The sequence below is a fragment of the Staurois parvus genome, unplaced genomic scaffold (genome assembly GCF_062004578.1).
Source record: "Staurois parvus isolate SC_StPar_1 unplaced genomic scaffold, SC_StPar_1.0 ptg000670l, whole genome shotgun sequence".
In the NCBI taxonomy this organism is placed as follows: Eukaryota; Metazoa; Chordata; class Amphibia; order Anura; family Ranidae; genus Staurois; species Staurois parvus.
Genome location: NW_028318466.1, coordinates 3,985,001 through 4,002,589, shown reverse-complemented (window position 1 = coordinate 4,002,589; position 17,589 = coordinate 3,985,001). Strand labels below are relative to the sequence as shown.

Below are 17,589 nucleotides of genomic sequence, written 5' to 3'. Positions count from 1 at the left end.
TGCACCTTCAGGCTTTCAAAGTGGTCATTGGATTTCAAGCTCCTGTATGTGGCTAGGCTCCCAAAAAGTCTCACACATGTGGTACCCCCATACTCAGTGGAAGTAGCAGAATGTATTTTGCGGTGTAATTCCACATATACCCATGGCTTGTGTGAGAAATATATAATTTAATTGACAACTTTGTGTAAAAAAAAAAAAAATGTTTTTGTCATTTTCCAAAAAACTTGGGGAAAAAAAATACCTATTCAATGGACTCAATGGGGTTTATTTACTAAAGCTGGAGAGTCCAAAATCAGACTCCCTTCTGCATAGAAACCAATCAGCTTCCAGGTTTCATTGCCAAAGCTTCATTGAACAATCTTAGGTTAGAAGCTGATTGGTTTCTATGCAGAAGGGAGTCTGATTTTGGACTCTCCAGCTTTAGTAAATAAACCCCAATATGTGTCTCAGCAGATAGCTTAGGGTGTCTACTTTCCGAAAAGGGGTCATTTGGGGGTGTTTGTTCTATCCTGGTATTTTAGCACCTCAAGAAATGTGATGCGCGGTCAGAAAGTAAAAGCTGTGTAAATTTCAAATTATCTATACCATAGTTTGTAGACGCTATAACTTTCACACAAAGCAACTAACATACACTTATTGGGATTTTATAACCAAAAACATGTAGCAGAATACATTTTGGCCTAAATTTATGACAACATTTTTGCTTTTTTGGATAGTTTTTATGCAAGAAATGAGAAAATATAGGTTTTTTTTTTCAAATTTTTTTTTTTGTTAAAACCTTTTAAGTTTATAGCGCCAAAAATAAAAAGCGCACAGGTGATTAAATACCACAGAAAGAAAGCTCTACTGTATTTGTGTGACGAAAAGGACGTAAATTTAATTTATGTAACATATTGCATGACCGCGCAATTGTCAGTTAAACTAGTGCAGCGCTGTATAGCAAAACAATGGCGTAAATTGCAGTATCTATACCATAGTTTGTAGATGCTATACCTTTAACACAAAGCAATCAATATACACTTATTGGGATTTTTTTACCAAAAATATGTAGCAAAATACATTTTGGCCTAAACTTATGACTAACTTTGAGTTTATTATATATTTTTTATAGCCGAAAGTAAAAAATATTGTATTTCTTCAAAATTTTCAGTCTTTTTTTCTTTATAGCACTAAAAATAAAAAGCTCACAGGTGATCAAATACCACCGAAAGAAAGCTCTATTTGTGTGAGAAAAAGGATGTAAATTTTGTTTGGGTACAGCATTGCATGACCGCGCAATTATCTGTTGAATTAGTGCAGCGCCGAATAGCAAAAAGAGGCCTGGTCATTAAGGGGGGTAAATCCTCTGGAGGGCAAGTGGTTAATACATTGAGCACAATAAAATAAACATTTCCTATTAAACTGTGTGAAACTTCTTGCCCCAACACTTGCAGTTTACATTTTTCCACGCTAATGGCTTCTGCTCTCTCAGGTCTGCTTCCCTGAACGTCTGGTCCTCACATGAAAGCGTTAAAAGTAGACAGTGCAGTATCAAGTCAGTCTAAGCTTGGAGGAGGGAAGAGCAGGGGAGTGCCTTGCCATCCTAGGCCATGGGGCTGTGTGTTTGTATTGATATGCACAGTGTGAGGAAACACAGCTCTAGTCTCTACATGCATGGGTGACTCAATAGGACACTGCAGGAGAAAAGAGCCAGCCTGGAACAGGAAACCTGAGGCATCAGTCATGGTACCAGCTTACACAGGAACTTAGGCAAGAATGAAAAACATACCGTCAGCTGCTCCCTTGGCTTCCAGAGCAGTATTTATATGTAATCCCTTCAGTGGGGTATCTTGAGCATAATAAAGTTCTGTAATGGTCAGCAGAAAATGTTAGGGTGTTGGGGTACTTGGTAACTATTTGTTGGGGTGTCATTGTGTAGAAAATCAACTGTTGCTTTAGCCCTGGTTCATACCAGTGCGACTTGTCATGAGACTTGAGAGTTCAAAGTTGCATGTCAAGTCGTACCCCATTACTGGCAAAGGAACGGTTCAAATCGATGCTACTCAAGTTTCAGCGCCTTTGTAAAAGGTTCCTGCACTCGTTTTTGTGTGACTTCATTGCGACTTGCATTGACATTTGTCGCGCAGTGTCAGTAAGTCACAATGAAGTTACACTAAATAGTCGGGTTCAAAGTCGAGTGATCCAGGGCTTAATTTGGATCTAGATATGTAATCTAGATATCAGATATCTAATGAGTCTGTATTTCCTCAACCACTTGCCCTCCAGAGGATTTACCCCCCTCCTGACCAGGCCATTTTTTGCGATATGCTGCGTTACTTTAACTGAAAATTGCGCGGTCATGCAGCGTTGTACATAAATGAAATATATGTCCTTTTTTCCCAAGTAGAGCTTTCTTTTGGTGGTATTTGATCACTTCTGTGGTTTTTATTTTTTGTGCTATAAACAAAAAACAAACAATATTTCTTCCTAAATTTAGGCCAAAATGTATTCTGCTACGTCTTTGCTAAAAAATAAATGCCAATACATGTAAATTAATTGATTTTTGTGGACATTATAGCCTCTACAAATGGCGGTATATGCAGTGGTGTATTTATGTTTTGTGCTGCCCTAGGCCTCACAAAAATCGCCACCCCTCCCCCTCCCCATGTACCCTCACTGTCTTTCCTGCACCAACGTTTGCTGGGCGGAACTTAGTGGTCGGCCACATCTTTCTGTGAAGGTGTCAGTTAGTGGTATGAGCAGCGAGAAGGTGTCAGTTAGTGGTATGAGCGGCGAGAAGGTGTCAGTTAGTGGTATGAGCGGTGAGAAGGTGTCAGTATTTGGTATGAGCAGCGAGAAGGTGTCAGCGGTATGAGTGGCGAGAAGGTGTCAGTTAGCGGTATGAGCGGCGAGAAGGTGTCAGTTAGTGGCATGAGCGGCGAGAAGGTGTCAGTTAGTGGTATGGGGCAAGAGAAGATGTCAGTTAGTGGTATGAGCGGCGAGAAGGTGTCAGTTAGTGGAATGAGCTGCGAGAAGGTGTCAGTTAGTGGTATGTGCAGTGAGAAGGTGTCAGTATTTGGTATGAGCAGCGAGAAGGTGTCAGCGGTATGAGCGGCGAGAAGGTGTCAGTTAGCGGTATGAGCGGTGAGAAGGTGTCAGTGGCATGAGAGGCGAGAAGGTGTCAGTTAGTGGAATGAGCAGCGAGAAGGTGTCAGTTAGTGGTATGAGGGAAGAGAAGGTGTCAGTTAGTGGCATGAGCAATGAGAAGGTGTCAGTTAGTGGCATGAGCAGCAAGAAGGTGTCAGTGGCATGTGTGGCGAGAAGGTGTCAGTTAGCGGTATGAGCGGTGAGAAGGTGTCAGTGGCATGAGAGGCGAGAAGGTGTCAGTTAGTGGAATGAGCAGCGAGAAGGTGTCAGTTAGTGGTATGAGGGAAGAGAAGATGTCATTTAGTGGTATGAGCGGCGAGAAGGTGTCAGTTAGTGGCATGAGCAATGAGAAGGTGTCAGTTAGTGGCATGAGCGGCGAGAAGGTGTCAGTTAGTGGCATGAGCAATGAGAAGGTGTCAGTTAGTGGCATGAGCAGCAAGAAGGTGTCAGTGGCATGTGTGGCGAGAAGGTGTCAGCTAGTGTTATGAGTCAGCCATCTGGCAGTCTCTGGTCAGTCTCGGTCAGTCACCTGTCAGTCTCGGTCATTCTCTGGTCAGTCACCTGGCAGTCTTGGTCAGTCTCTGGTCAGTCACCTGGCAGTCTCTGGTCAGTCTCGGTCAGTCACCTGGCAGTCTCTGGTCAGTCTTGGTCAGTCTCTGGTCAGTCTCGGTCAGTCACCTGTCAGTCTCGGTCAGTCACCTGGCAGTCTCTGGTCAGTCTCGGTCAGTCACCTGTCAGTCTCGGTCAGTCACCTGTCAGTCACCTGTCAGTCTCGGTCAGTCACCTGTCAGTCTCTGGTCAGTCTCGGTCAGTCTCTGGTCAGTCTCTGGTCAGTCTCGGTCAGTCACCTGGCAGTCTCTGGTCAGTCTCTGTCAGTCACCTGTCAGTCTCGGTCAGTCACCTGTCAGTCTCGGTCAGTCACCTGGCAGTCTCGGTCAGTCACCTGGCAGTCTCTGGTCAGTCTCGGTCAGTCACCTGGCAGTCTCTGGTCAGTCTCGGTCAGTCACCTGGCAGTCTTTGGTCAGTCTCGGTCAGTCACCTGGCAGTCTCTGGTCAGTCACCTGGCAGTCTCTGGTCAGTCACCTGGCACTCTCTGGTCAGTCACCTGGCAGTCTCTGGTCAGTCTCGGTCAGTCACCTGGCAGTCTCTGGTCAGTCACCTGGCAGTCTCTGGTCAGTCTCGGTCAGTCACCTGGCAGTATTAGTCAGTCACCTGACAATCTCCGGTCAGTCTCGGTCAGTCACCTGGCAGTCTTGGTCAGTCACCTGGCAGTCTCGGTCAGTCACCTGGCAGTCTCGGTCAGTCACCTGGCAGTCTCTGGTCAGTCTCGGTAAGTCACCTGGCAGTATTGGTCAGTCACCTGACAATCTCCGGTCAGTCTTGGTCAGTCACCTGGCAGTCTCGATGAGTCACCTGGCAGTCTCGGTCAGTCACCTGGCAGTCTCGGTCAGTCACCTGGCAGTCTCTGGTCAGTCTCGGTCAGTCACCTGGCAGTCTCTGGTCAGTCTCGGTCAGTCACCTGGCAGTATTGGTCAGTCACCTGACAATCTCCGTCAGTCACCTGGCAGTCTCGGTCAGTCACCTGGCAGTCTCGGTCAGTCACCTGGCAGTCTCCGGTCAGTCTCGGTCAGTCACCTGGCAGTCTCGGTCAGACACCTGGCAGTCTCGGTCAGTCACCTGGCAGTCTCGGTCAGCACCTGGCAGTCTCTGCTCAATCTCGGTCAGTCACCTGGCAGCCTCTTGTCAGCCTTTCAGCTCCCCCCAGTAGGCATGGAGATCACTCACCGGGCGGGGCGGGGCGGAGACCGAGGGGGGAGGAGGGGCATGTATTGCCCTCGCAGCCGCATTTTCCTTCCCTCTTCTACCTCTGTGACAGAGATCCCTGTCTCCCCTGGACACTGCCGTCCTCCAGGATCATCTCTCAGACCTGGCTCCCCACTGCCATCCACTGAGGAGAGCTCTGACCATCAGAGCAGGCTATAGCCTGGCCGGGCGCACTGGATGCTGGGAGTTGTAGTCCTTCCTCTGAACAGCCTACCGGGATTGTAGTTCGGGGTCGTGGGGGAAGGACTACAACTCCCAGCATGCAGTGCGCCCGGCCAGACTATAGGCTGCTCTGATGGTCGGAGCTCCCGGAGCTCTGCAGTGGATGGTGGTGGGGAGCCAGAGCTGAGAGATGATTCCGGATGACCGCAGTATCCAGGGGAGGCATGATACTCCCACTCCTCACTGGATTCCTGCTGTAGTGATATCAAAGACGACCCTTCTTCCGAGGCGCGGCGCCGCCCCCCTGTAAACTGCCGCCCTAGGCAAGTGTCTTGTTTGCCTCGCGGCAAATACGCCCATGGGTATTTGTACTGGAATTTTTATATTTTCTTTTATAGTAGTAATGGCGACGATCAACGACTTATAGCGGGACTGTGGCGGGCATTCTGACACTGGGTGGGTATTGACTAACTGCCACTGACATCCCCAGGGACACTAATACAGTGATCAGTGTTAATAAAACTCACAGACATTGTACTAATGTCATTGGTCAGGAAGGGATTAACATCTAGGGTGATCAAAAGGTTAACAGTGTGCCGTGTGCTGTTTTACATGATGTGTTGTGTGTATTTTACTAGGGAGACATGCTGCTGTGTATTTCTCTGCTGTGCACTGATTGATCTGTCATGAACCTAACCCATTGATGACAGTTCAAAGGAAACATTTGCATTTAAGAAAAACAAAAATGTTTTACCTACTTGCCGCACGCCCGTCAACAATGTACCGATGAGTGGTGGGTCTGGGCAAAGCAATGTACTGGTACTTGATTGTGGGCCAAAGCAATTTATATGCACAACAATTCATAGCCGCCCACCCAAATTCAGCTCTTGCCAGACAATTCGCATGGAAACCTATCACGGTTTCTGAATTTAAAACTTTTTTTGGCCTAATCATCAACATGGGCATTACAAAAAATAATGAATTGGGGTCATATTGGTTCACAGACCTGATTCATCATATGTTCGTGTTCTCTGCTGTTACATATATGCCCAACAAGGACCAGCAATGTACTGGTACATCACTGGACTTTGAGTGCTTATACCAGGATGATGCCTGCAGCTACAGGCTGTTAAACTGTTAAATATTAAACTGTTTTAATTCCTACACCGTTCACCTAATTTGGATGTAAATACCCTCAAATTAAAGCTGACAGTCTGCAGGTAAAGCACATCTTGTTCGTTTCATTTCAAATCCATTGTGGTTGTGTATAGAGCCAAAAATGTTAGAATTGTGTTGATGTCCCAATATTTATGGACCTGACTGTATTTTAGCAATCAGAGATAGATCTGTTTATAGTTTTAATATAAAGGTCTATGAAGAATGTATAAGTGTAATATATAATCACCCTGCAGATGTTTTACCTTGGAGGCTTGGTTTTTGAAGTCTTCGGTCTGTGACTGCCCACTCCCAATGTATCAGCAGCTTGACAGCTAATACATGTATATTCAGACATGTTGATAGTACCATGGTAATGATGTGTTGAGATTGGCCATAGATAGATAGAATGTCATCCCACCACGCTGAAAATATTCCCAGGGGTTTAAATGTTTCATACAAGCTCATACTGTATAGTATATCTCACATACAGTCTCCATAAGGCGGATGCCGTGTTTGCAACATAGACCCTGAAGGGTCTATCATTTTTATCATAGGTGTATTTTAAATGAGAGAGACAGAATATCAACAAAGAATCCAGAAAAAAACACATGATACAAATGTTTTAAATGGAGTTGCAGTTCAGTGAGTAAAATAATTATTTGATCCCCAAGCAAAACATGACTTAATACTTGGTGGAGAAATCCTTGTTGGCAAGCACAGAGGTAAGACGTTTCTAGAAGTTGATTACCAGATTTTGCACACATCTCGAGGGATTTTGGTCCACTTTTCTACAGATCTTCTCTAAATCCTTAAGGTTTCTAGGCTGTCGCTTGGCAACTTAAAGTTTCAGCTCCCTCCATAAATTTTCTACAGGATTAAGGTCTGGAGACTGGCTAGGCCACTTCATGACCTTGATGTGCTTCTTCTTGAGCCACTCTGTTGTTGCCTTGGTAGGTTTTGGGTCATTGTCATGCTGGAAGGCCCATCCACGACCCATCTTCAGTATTCTGGATGAGGGAAGAAGGTTCTCATCCAAGATTTTACAATACATGGCCCTATCCATTGGCCCTTCAATGTGGCAAAGTCAGCCTGTACCTTTAGCAGAGAAACAGCCCCAAAGCATAATGTTTCCACTTCTGTGCTTGACTGTAGGGATGATGTTCTTAGAATCATAGTCAGCATTTTTCTTCCTCCAAAAACTGCGGGTTGAGTTAATGCCAAAGAGCTCAATTTTGGTCTCATCTGACCATAGCATTTTCTCCCAATCCTTCTCTGAATCCTTTAGATGTTTGTTGGCAAACTTCAGACAGGCCTATACTGTACATGTGCCTTCTTGAGGAGGTGGATCTTGCGGGTGCTGCAGGATTTCAATCCACGGTGGCGTATTGTTTTACCGATGGTTTGTTTGGTGACTGTGGCCCGAACTGCCTTGAGATCATTCACAAGCTCCTCCCGTGTAGTTCTGGGCTGATCCCTCACTTTTCTCATAATCATCCTTACCCCATGAAACAAAATCTTGCATGGAGCTCCAGACCGAGGGCGATTGATGGTTATTTTGTATTTCTTCCATTTGCGAATAGTCGCTCCAACATTTATCTCCATCTTATCAAGCTTCTTGCTGATGGTCTTGTAGCCCGTTCCAGCCTTGTGCAGGTCTACAATCTTGTCCCTGACGTCCTTTGACAGCTCTTTGGTCATTTGCCCATGGTGGTGAGGTTTGAATGGAAGAAAGAGATTCTGTGGACAGGTGTCTTTTAACGTGTTGTTAGGAGCACCTTCTTAAATTGACAGGACTAACCTCTGTAGCACATAACCAGTCTGTGGGAGCCAGAATTATTGTTGGTTGGTAGGGGATCAAATACTTATTTTACTCACTGAACTGAAACTCAATTTATAACACATGTATCATGTGGTTTTTTTTTTCTGGAGTTTTGGTTGGTATTCTGTCTCTATCCTTTTAAAATACATCTATGATAAAAATGATAGACCCTTCATTTCTTTGTAAGTGGGCAAACTTACAAAATCTGCAGTCGATCCAATAATTATTTCCCCCACTGTAATTGCAGAAGAGATATCCATTTGCTATCCATCCATTGCTTTGCTTTTCAGTCTCTGGCAATCAAGAATTTTCTTTTTACTGTATATTAGTTAGGAATTCATGGATTTGTGAGGAATTCCAACATTGATTGAACCAAAATCAGTCTGCATGACAGCTACTAAGAACGACCTTTACAATAGATGTACGCAAGAGCGAAGATATGTTTTGCATGTGTGTGTGTTAACTGACATTTATTGTTGGGTCAGGTTATTTTTGATGACCTCCTATATGGAGGACTTTTGTTTAACTGTGAACGTCTGTTAACAAATGCTATTGACTGTAATTACTATACCGGGATTCTTTCTAATTTTTCTTGCTGTATCTGTACAGTACTTGCCCTGCATTTCTTACCCTTGCTGCAAGTGCATTGCAGCCCGCATTTACCTTACAGTTGATGTTTATGATTATTATTGGTTTGAGTATCAATTCATTTCAATGTAATGTTAATGCTTCCTTCACAACTGCACATACTACTTTTTTTCACTCCCCTGTCAGTATGTTTATCTGCCAGAAGTTGGGTAAGGGAGTCCGCACACTGGTCCGCACACTGGTGTGAATAAGCCCTGTTTATAGTTTTTTTTTTTCTGTTTTTTTATACCGTATACACTTTAGTAAATATTTGTATATATACAGATCAGAGAGCACTAATTATTGCTTAATAAAAATGCTTTTAGTTTACTAACAAGTCTTTACAAGTCCTTATTTTTCATTTCTAATGCATCATATTTATGGAAAGAAAAGGTTCATATACTATTCAAATGATTGCTTGTATTAGTTATGCAGTTGTTTTCTACATGTAGCATGTCTTGAAAAGGTGAGATAGAAAGGTCAGATTCATAATCACTAGGTACAAAAGAGATTGCACTGATGCTAGTCTGGTAAATATCATCTGGGAAAAATAAATCACGTGTAAGAAATTTGGGAAAGAAGTGTAAAATGGATAATTCATAAAACTACACATGGGTTAGTATATTTACAGCAAATGTGTAGCCTTTACGTATATCCCTAGATAGATCCATAGATTTTATCCAGTTTTTCTTACTGGCGGGACTGTTTTAATTAGGAATAAGGTCAGAAACATACTATTTGATTTGGTGATCACTGTCACCGGGATTAGAAGGGAGGTAAAATATAAAATTTTGGGTTGCTGTTAGAATAGAAATAGAGGGAAAATATTTCAACTGCTACTCTTGTTTAGTTATTTATTACAGGTACTTATATAGCGCCATCAATTTCAGCAGTGCTTTACATATATATTGTACATTCACATCAGTCCCTAACCCTCAAGGGGCGTACAATCTAAGGTCCCTAACTTACATTCATACATACTAGGGCCAATTTAGACAGGATCCAATTAACCTACCAACATGTCTTTGGAGTGTGGAAGGAAATCAGATTACCCGGAGGAAACCCATGCAGACACAGGGAGAACATGCAAACTCCAGGCAGGTGGTGCTGTGGTTGGGATTTGAATCAATGACCATAGAACTGCCAGGCGGAAGGGCTATCCATTTAGCCACTGTGCTACCCAGTTCTTGTTCAAATGACATCTGTCTAATAAGGAGCTTTCCTTACTTTGAGTAGATTTCTTCTCGCTTCTTTTTGTAGTTGCAGAACAGAAAGTTAAAAGAAATCTCCTCCATAGGACTCCCGTGGTCACAAACGGCACTGGGGGTTTTAATCATTCCTTATGCTATCCAAAAATGAAAAAAGATTTGGCTTTTGACGTACTTTGAATAGCTGAATACATACAGACATAACCACAAATATATGGAACAGAAGCAACAGATAACATATACTTTATGCTGAATGTACACTAATGCATTGTGTATTTACGGCCTTATCTTGTACTTGAAGAACAACATGGCAGACCAAAATAGGATGATCTTCACAAGTAATATACATAAGAGAGATATGCCGCTCGGTAGCTCAAAGGACTGATGAGTACAACAGCTGAAAAAATTATAATTCAAAAAGGAACTGTTTATTACAAGAAGCTTCTGCACAGAGGCAAAACTGACTGCACAGATCTAGAAAAGATATACACAAAGCACAGAATTCAGGTAAGAATACCTCTTCTGTTAGGCCTCTTGCACATGGTACTGATGTGTGAGCATCTGGGTTTTTTTAAACGTAATTTCAGGGGCTTGTTTTGCACATATTCGTGTGTATTTATGCGCATTTGTGCGCGCATTTGCGAATTCACATGTATGCACATTTGCGTGTAAAATATACTCTTATTAAAAATTCATTATTATTTATGCTCATATGTGGAGATTAGTGCGGATTTGCGCATATTTGTGAGCATGTTTGCGCAGGCGACGTAAATTACTGACCAAAAATGCAGATTTTCCTATTTTTTTACTTACCGAGGAATATGCGGCTCTTAATTACGTGCCAATGTAATGTGCACATTGTAAATAATGGGCTATATATTATCTCCATAGAAAACTCCCCCTGTACTGCGCTTTTTCAAGCTGCAGTGTGCAAGAGGCCTCAAGATAATCTTTGCCTGTCCCGGGAATTTAGCTTTGAAGTGTACCTGTGCTTTACCCACGCAGGGAAAAGCAACAGGTTCACTTAGTTGCCCCCTTCCCAAGCATTCCTTTTCTTCCATAGCTTTGTTCAGCCTCCAGACAAAAAGAACGATAATGAAGAAATGGCAAACCCAAATATTCCTGACTTTAGGGATGGACTTTATATGAATAGGCCATATCACAAATTCCTGGGGTGTGCACACCTTGCTGCCCTCAAATGATCGGGAAAGTCCAAGTATACTAAGTGGAGAGAAACAGAGGATGCACCGGCCTAGTGCACTACCTTAAAAATGTATTTATTAAATGATAAAAGTGGGTATTGTACTCACAAAATGACAATACAGTCAAAGGCACATCGTGAGAAAACAACTGTGTCCAATCCGCACTACGTGTTCGTCTGTAATGGGAACTCTGGACCTCCAAGAGCCTGACGCGTTTCGAGGTCTTGCCTCTTCCTCAGATCCAACAGACCAAACGTCTGTACCCTCTCTTATATATATGCTCACTAATGACAATAATAATAGTAGTATTAGTGGTAGTAGTGGTACTACCACGAATACTACTATTATTATTATTATCATTGATACTTCAGGGGGTCATTTCTAAACGTCCCCACGCATCTATTGCCTGTGCGCGCTCCCTGGGAGCATGCAGCACAGTAATCTGTGTGCACAGAGGAACATAGATCGATGTATGGGACCGCTGTGTGAGGTCCCGATTCAAGTGATCAGTGATTGGTCAATCAGTGATCACATGAACAGTAGTAAGCAAGATGACACTTCCTGACATCGTTTACTACTTGTGAATTCTGTGAATGATCACAGAGCTCACATTCTACAAGGCTATTCACATCAGCCTTGTACCATGTGACAAGCTGTGACCAATCACAGCTTTCACAGTATTTCTCAATGGCTGCAGGAATGCAGTCCGTGAGGAGAAATGATTGCTTTTACAGCCTATATGGGTGAAAAAGTAATCCGTGTAAAAAAAAAAAAAAAAAAAAAAAATCATCACCCACCACAAGTAGTACAGTGTCACTATGATGACACTGTACTGCTAGGGTGGCAGTATGTACAAAAAATAAATATATATATATATATATATAAATAATAATAAAAAAGAAAATGTAAAAAAAATTAGAAAAATTAGAAAAACATTTTTATAAACTGATTTGGGTTTGTTTGTTTTTTTACCAAAATGATAGCCAAATACATTTTGGCCAATATTTATGAAGCAAGATTATTTATTTGCAAAGTTTTTTTAAGAAAACACTTTTTCATTTATATAGCAAACAAATAAAAATCCCAGAGGTGAATTAATACCACCAAAAGAAAGTGTTATCTGTCTCAAAAAAAAAATCTAAAATTTCATTTGGGTACAGTGTGGCATGACCGCGCAATTGTCATTCAAAGTGTGACAGCACTGAAAGCTGAAAATCAGCCTGGACTGCAAGGGGGTGAAAGTGTCTGGACTTGAAGTGGTTAAAGAATGGGAAAATTGTTCTATGGCTTATTGGGCTACACAGAATAGAATGCATGAAGGAAAAACCTTAAGGCTTTAGAACCACTTTAATGCCAGTTGTCTGAGTGTGATGATGATCCTCTGTCTTCAATAATTGATGAATGACTGACACAGAATAGACATGCAGCAAGTGATGTTCTTGATGGATGTGAATTTTTGATCTTGTTGACTCAAAGGGATTGATTTACTAAAGGCAAATAGGCTATTGACTTTGCAAGGGAAGTTTCACTTTCCATGGAAAGCTTCCCTAGAGCTTAGTGAGTGTGGTGAAATTTCAGGTTGCAAAGAATGCCCAATTGCGTGCAAGGAAAATGAAAAAAAAAAAGCATTTTTGCTTGCCCATGATTGGATGATGGAAGTCAGCAGAGCTTCACCTCATTCATTATACTCTGGAGAAAATTCCCATGCAAAGCGCATCTTCTCTTGTATGTAAATTCAGCAGCCTATTTGCCTTTAGTAAATCAACCCCAGTGACCCAGAACTCAGGTACTGAAAATAGAGGATCAGTCTGACAACCAAAAAACTAGCATCTTCAGGAGAGCAATAGCCTATACCTTTCTCTCCTGACAGGTTTCCTTTAAGGCCATGCCTATAATGGAACTCCGTGTGGGTGACCAGGAAGGATGGAACACATTTGTTATTTTTTTAAAAATCTACCTTTAACCACTTTCTCTCCAGAGGATTTACCCCCCTTCCTGACAAGGCCTCTTTTTGCTATTCTGCGCTGCACTATTTCAACTGATAATTGTGCGGTCATGCAATGCTGTACCCAAACAAAATTTACATCCTTTTTTCACACAAATAGAGCTTTCCTTCGGTGGCATTTGATCACCTGTGCGCTTTTTATTTTTCGCGCTATAAACAAAAAAAGACTAAAACTTTTGAAGAAAAATTATATTTCTTACTTTCGGCTATAAAAAATATATAAAAAATATATAGTAAACTCAAATAAATAAAATTTAGGCCAAAATGTGTTCTGTTACATGTTTTTGATAAAAAAAAAATCCCAATAAGTGTATATTGATAGTTTGTAGACGCTATAACTTTCACAGAAAGCAATGGTATAGATAATGGAATTTACGCCAATTTTTGCTATATAGCGCTGCACTAGTTTAACTGAGAATTGTGCGGTCGTGCAATACAGTACATAAATGAAATTCCTTTTTTCACACAAATAGAGCTTTCTTTCAGTGGTATTTGATCACCTTTTTTTTAAAAAAAAAACAATATTTTTTCATTTCTGTTATAAAAAATATCCAAAAAACTCAAACTTTGTCATAAATTTAGGCCAAAATGTATTCTGCTACATGTTTTTGGTAAAAAAAATCCCAATAAGTGTATATTGATTGCTTTGTGTGAAAGTTATAGCGTCTACAAACTATGGTATAGATAATGGAATTTACACAGCTTTTACTTTCTAACTGCCTATCACATTTCTTGAGGTGCTAAAATACCAGGAAAGAACAAACACCCCCAAATGACCCCTTTTCAGAAAGTAGACACCCTAAGCTATCTGCTGAGAGGCATATTGAGGTCATGGAAGAGTTATTTTTTTTTCCAGAAAGCCTTACCTTGTAAAAGCAGCTGCTCCCCATCCCAAGAACCGCTGAATTCCTTTTCCCAGCTTGCAGTCAAATGATCTGTCATGGCCCTTCTGCATCCTACGGTGTACTCTTCACTTTTTGTTTATTAAAGTGCATGCTTCACAGCACTGAACTTGGGCCCCAGGTCAGTAGATGTGCAAGATTCTGCTGAAAGGACCCCAGGGGTATGAAAAAAGAGAAGGTATGCTGTATCTGATATTGATAGGAAGGCATGCTTGCTTGATCTGCATTGTCTTATTAAGGGGTTCATGTTGAATGAACATGGGTCAGAGAACTGAGATTTAAAGCAGAACTACACTGCCAAAAGCCAAAAATGCTATTACCATATTTTTCGCTTCATAAGACGCACCTGACCATAAGACGCACCTAGGTTTTAGAGGCAGAAAACAGGAAAAAAATAATTGACCAGAGACTGCAGACATAGTACAGGAGATGACCAGAGACTGCAGACACAGTACAGGGATGACCAGAGACTGCAGACACAGTACAGGGATGACCAGAGACTGCAGACACAGTACAGGGATGACCAGAGACTGCAGACACAGTACAGGGATGACCAGAGACTGTGGACACAGTACAGGGATGACCAGAGACTGCGGACACTGTACAGGGATGATCAGAGACTGCGGACACAGTACAGGAGATGACCAGAGACTGCGGACACAGTACAGGGATGACCAGAGACTGCGGACACAGTACAGGAGATGACCAGAGACTGCGGACACAGTACAGGGGATGACAAGAGACTGCGGACACAGTACAGGGGATGACCAGAGACTGCAGATACAGGACAGGAGATGACCAGAGACTGCGGACATAGTACAGTAGTACAGGAGATGGCCAGAGACTGCAGACATAGGACAGGGATGACCAGAGACTGCGGACACAGTACAGGGATGACTAGAGACTGCGGACACAGTACAGGGATGACCAGAGACTGCGGACAGTACAGGAGATGATCAGAGACTGCGGACAGTACAGGAGATGACCAGAGACTGGGGACAGTACAGGAGATGACTGCTGACCTTTGGGGAGGTGGGGGAGTGGGTACCTGAATTTGACAGGTACTCGCTCTGACTTCCACGGAGTTGTTCTTTGATCTTACCTGTTCCTCTATCCAGCCGTGCGCTGTCTACCCGGCTTCTGTAATGGCGCTCGGCAGACAGCCGGATGCCCAGTGCGCATGAGCGAGAAGCGCTGCGCTTTGTGATTGGTCTGGCGGCTTCTGGGATCTGTCATGTGTCCCAGGTACCGCCTTACCATTCACAAAGAGCACCGCTTTTTGCGCATGCGCACTTGGGACCTGGCTGTCACGCACACTACAGAAGCCGGGAAGACAGCGCGCCGCTGGATAGAGGAACAGGTAAGGTCCCACTGCAGAGCTGAGCGGCTGGCCCAGTATTCTGACACGGCGGATGTGGAAATACCGGACCGGCCACTCCATATTCGATCCACTGACATTTTCCCCCCTTTTTTGGGGGGAAACAAGTGCGTCTTATGGAGCGAAAAATACGGTAATTCTTCTTTAATATTCAAAGCAAACTCCCCCATCCATCCATGTCTCTATGCTTTATTTTGCTAAGAAATCACTGATAAAAACACCTCTTAGCATTTCTGGCTGAGGCCATCTTGAGTAAGGGCAGATAATTAATGTAGCATTTACTTCCTGGAATCCATCTGCCCTTGGCTCAGGCCAGCAGGAAGGAGGATGCATTTAGCTGAGAAAAGCCTCTCTCCCCTTCTGAAGATTCATGGTATGTATGACACCATTTTGCCTAGGCCTGGAAAACAGGAAGTAACTGAAGAAATGTTCAAAACAAGTAAATATGAGATACTTTTCCTATCGTAATGATTAAAAATAGTAATGGTTGATTAAGAGAGTAAAATTCCCCTTTAAATGCAGCACTGCAAATTTCTTTGCCTGTATAAATGTTAATCAGACTATGCTGTCACTGGACAAATAAACTGCACCTCAATAATTTGTGTCTGAGGGTGAATTGTCTGGCACAGTTATTTTTGACCTATAACAGCCTTCCGTTGTCATGCTGGCAAAAAGTATTTGTGCGACCATTCTGCCCACAGCCACTTTAATAAATGAGACCCTATATAGTGATCACTGTATGAACTATAGTAATACTGATTTTTGCTTTTCAGTGCTCTGGTCACATGGTGTCAAGTTCACAATTCGGATCCCGCGGTGAATACACGACTTGGTGAGCTCCTATCTGCCGTCTGCCAATACGAGGACCAAATTGTCCAGGGCCTGTCTTCTGTTCACCAGGTTGTTCATCCCTCGGAGTTATCAAGCTGTATGGATGACATGGGACTCAGCAACCATACACATGAGCCCAGTAATGACTCGTGCTGCAGGCCAAGGCTGTTGCGGCAAGCAGGAGTGTCTTCCTTCTTCCTTTCCAAAGTGTAGGACTATACAGGAGCTGAATAATGTCATGAAACATGAACTTGGTCGTATGTTAAAAGACGTTCGCTCTATAGTTCAACAGATAAACATGACTTCGGATCTGCTTTGTTATTTGCAAACTCTTGAAATTAAGTATTCATTGATTTTAAGATTTTTTTTTTTTAGAGAAACTTTTTTTTTTTTTTTTTAAGTTTTACCCACCATGGTAAAACAGTTATAATTTGTTTATTTATAGAACCCAATACTGATGATTGGTATTGGCACTTGCGTGAGCCTGTAGGCGATTCAGCACTCTCCTCACAGGGGCTCAGGCAGAAGCGGGATCCATTGGCTACTGCTGCTGTCAATCAAACTCTGAGGAGGTAGCAGGGGGTGGAGGCTGAGCTGCACTGTGTGTGTCACTGGACACACAGCCGGACTCGAGATCAAGCCCACAGGTGTGCCCCCATAGCAAGCAGCTTGCTAGGGGGCACACAATAAAGAGATCCTGGAGTGCCAGCAAAGGACCCCAGAATATAAGGTTCACGCCGCTATGTGCAAAACCACTGCACAGAGCAGGTAGGTATAAACCTGTTAATAAAAAAAAAATCCAGCCTTTCCAAAAACTTAAAAATGTATTTAGGAATATCGCTGTGTCTTCTCTCCCGGCACCCCTACTCTGCCTAAATGTTTGGCTGTTTTCATTGATCAAAACTCTGAGTTTGGACTCTCACTGCTAATCCCATACTTTGGCTTTGAGACTACCAGGAAGTGCTGAAATGTTACCAATCAGATAAGCCTAGCATTTGGGTGGAGTGAAAACACTGAAAGTGTGTGGCTACACTTCATATCATCATTTGTATTTTTTTTTTATAGTGATAGTGGCACTTTAAACACTTAAGCTCAGATTGTACCCCCCTCATGACCAGGGTATTATTTGCTATGCGGCACTGTGCTACTTTAACTGGTAATTGAGCGGTCCTGCAAAACTGTGTGCAAATGAAATTTATCATATTTTCCCACAAATAGAGCTTTCTTTTGGTGGTATTTGATCACCACTGGGTTTTTCATTTTTTATTATACAAACGAAAAAAGACTAAAAATTTTGAAGAACCACAATTTTTTACTTTCTGCTATAAAATCTATCCAATAAAAAAA

General features: G+C 42.6%; 1 long non-coding RNA gene across 1 annotated transcript in view; it reads left to right on the top strand.

Annotated features, from left to right (window-relative positions):
• LOC149447791 (uncharacterized) overlaps positions 1 to 17,582 on the top strand; it is a 33,210-nt gene extending 15,628 nt beyond the window's left edge. Inside the window, exon 3 of the long non-coding RNA XR_016305826.1 lies at positions 16,185 to 17,582. This is a non-coding gene — a long non-coding RNA (uncharacterized LOC149447791). The remainder of the gene's footprint in view (positions 1 to 16,184) is intronic.
• The last annotated feature ends 7 nt before the right edge of the window (positions 17,583 to 17,589 follow it).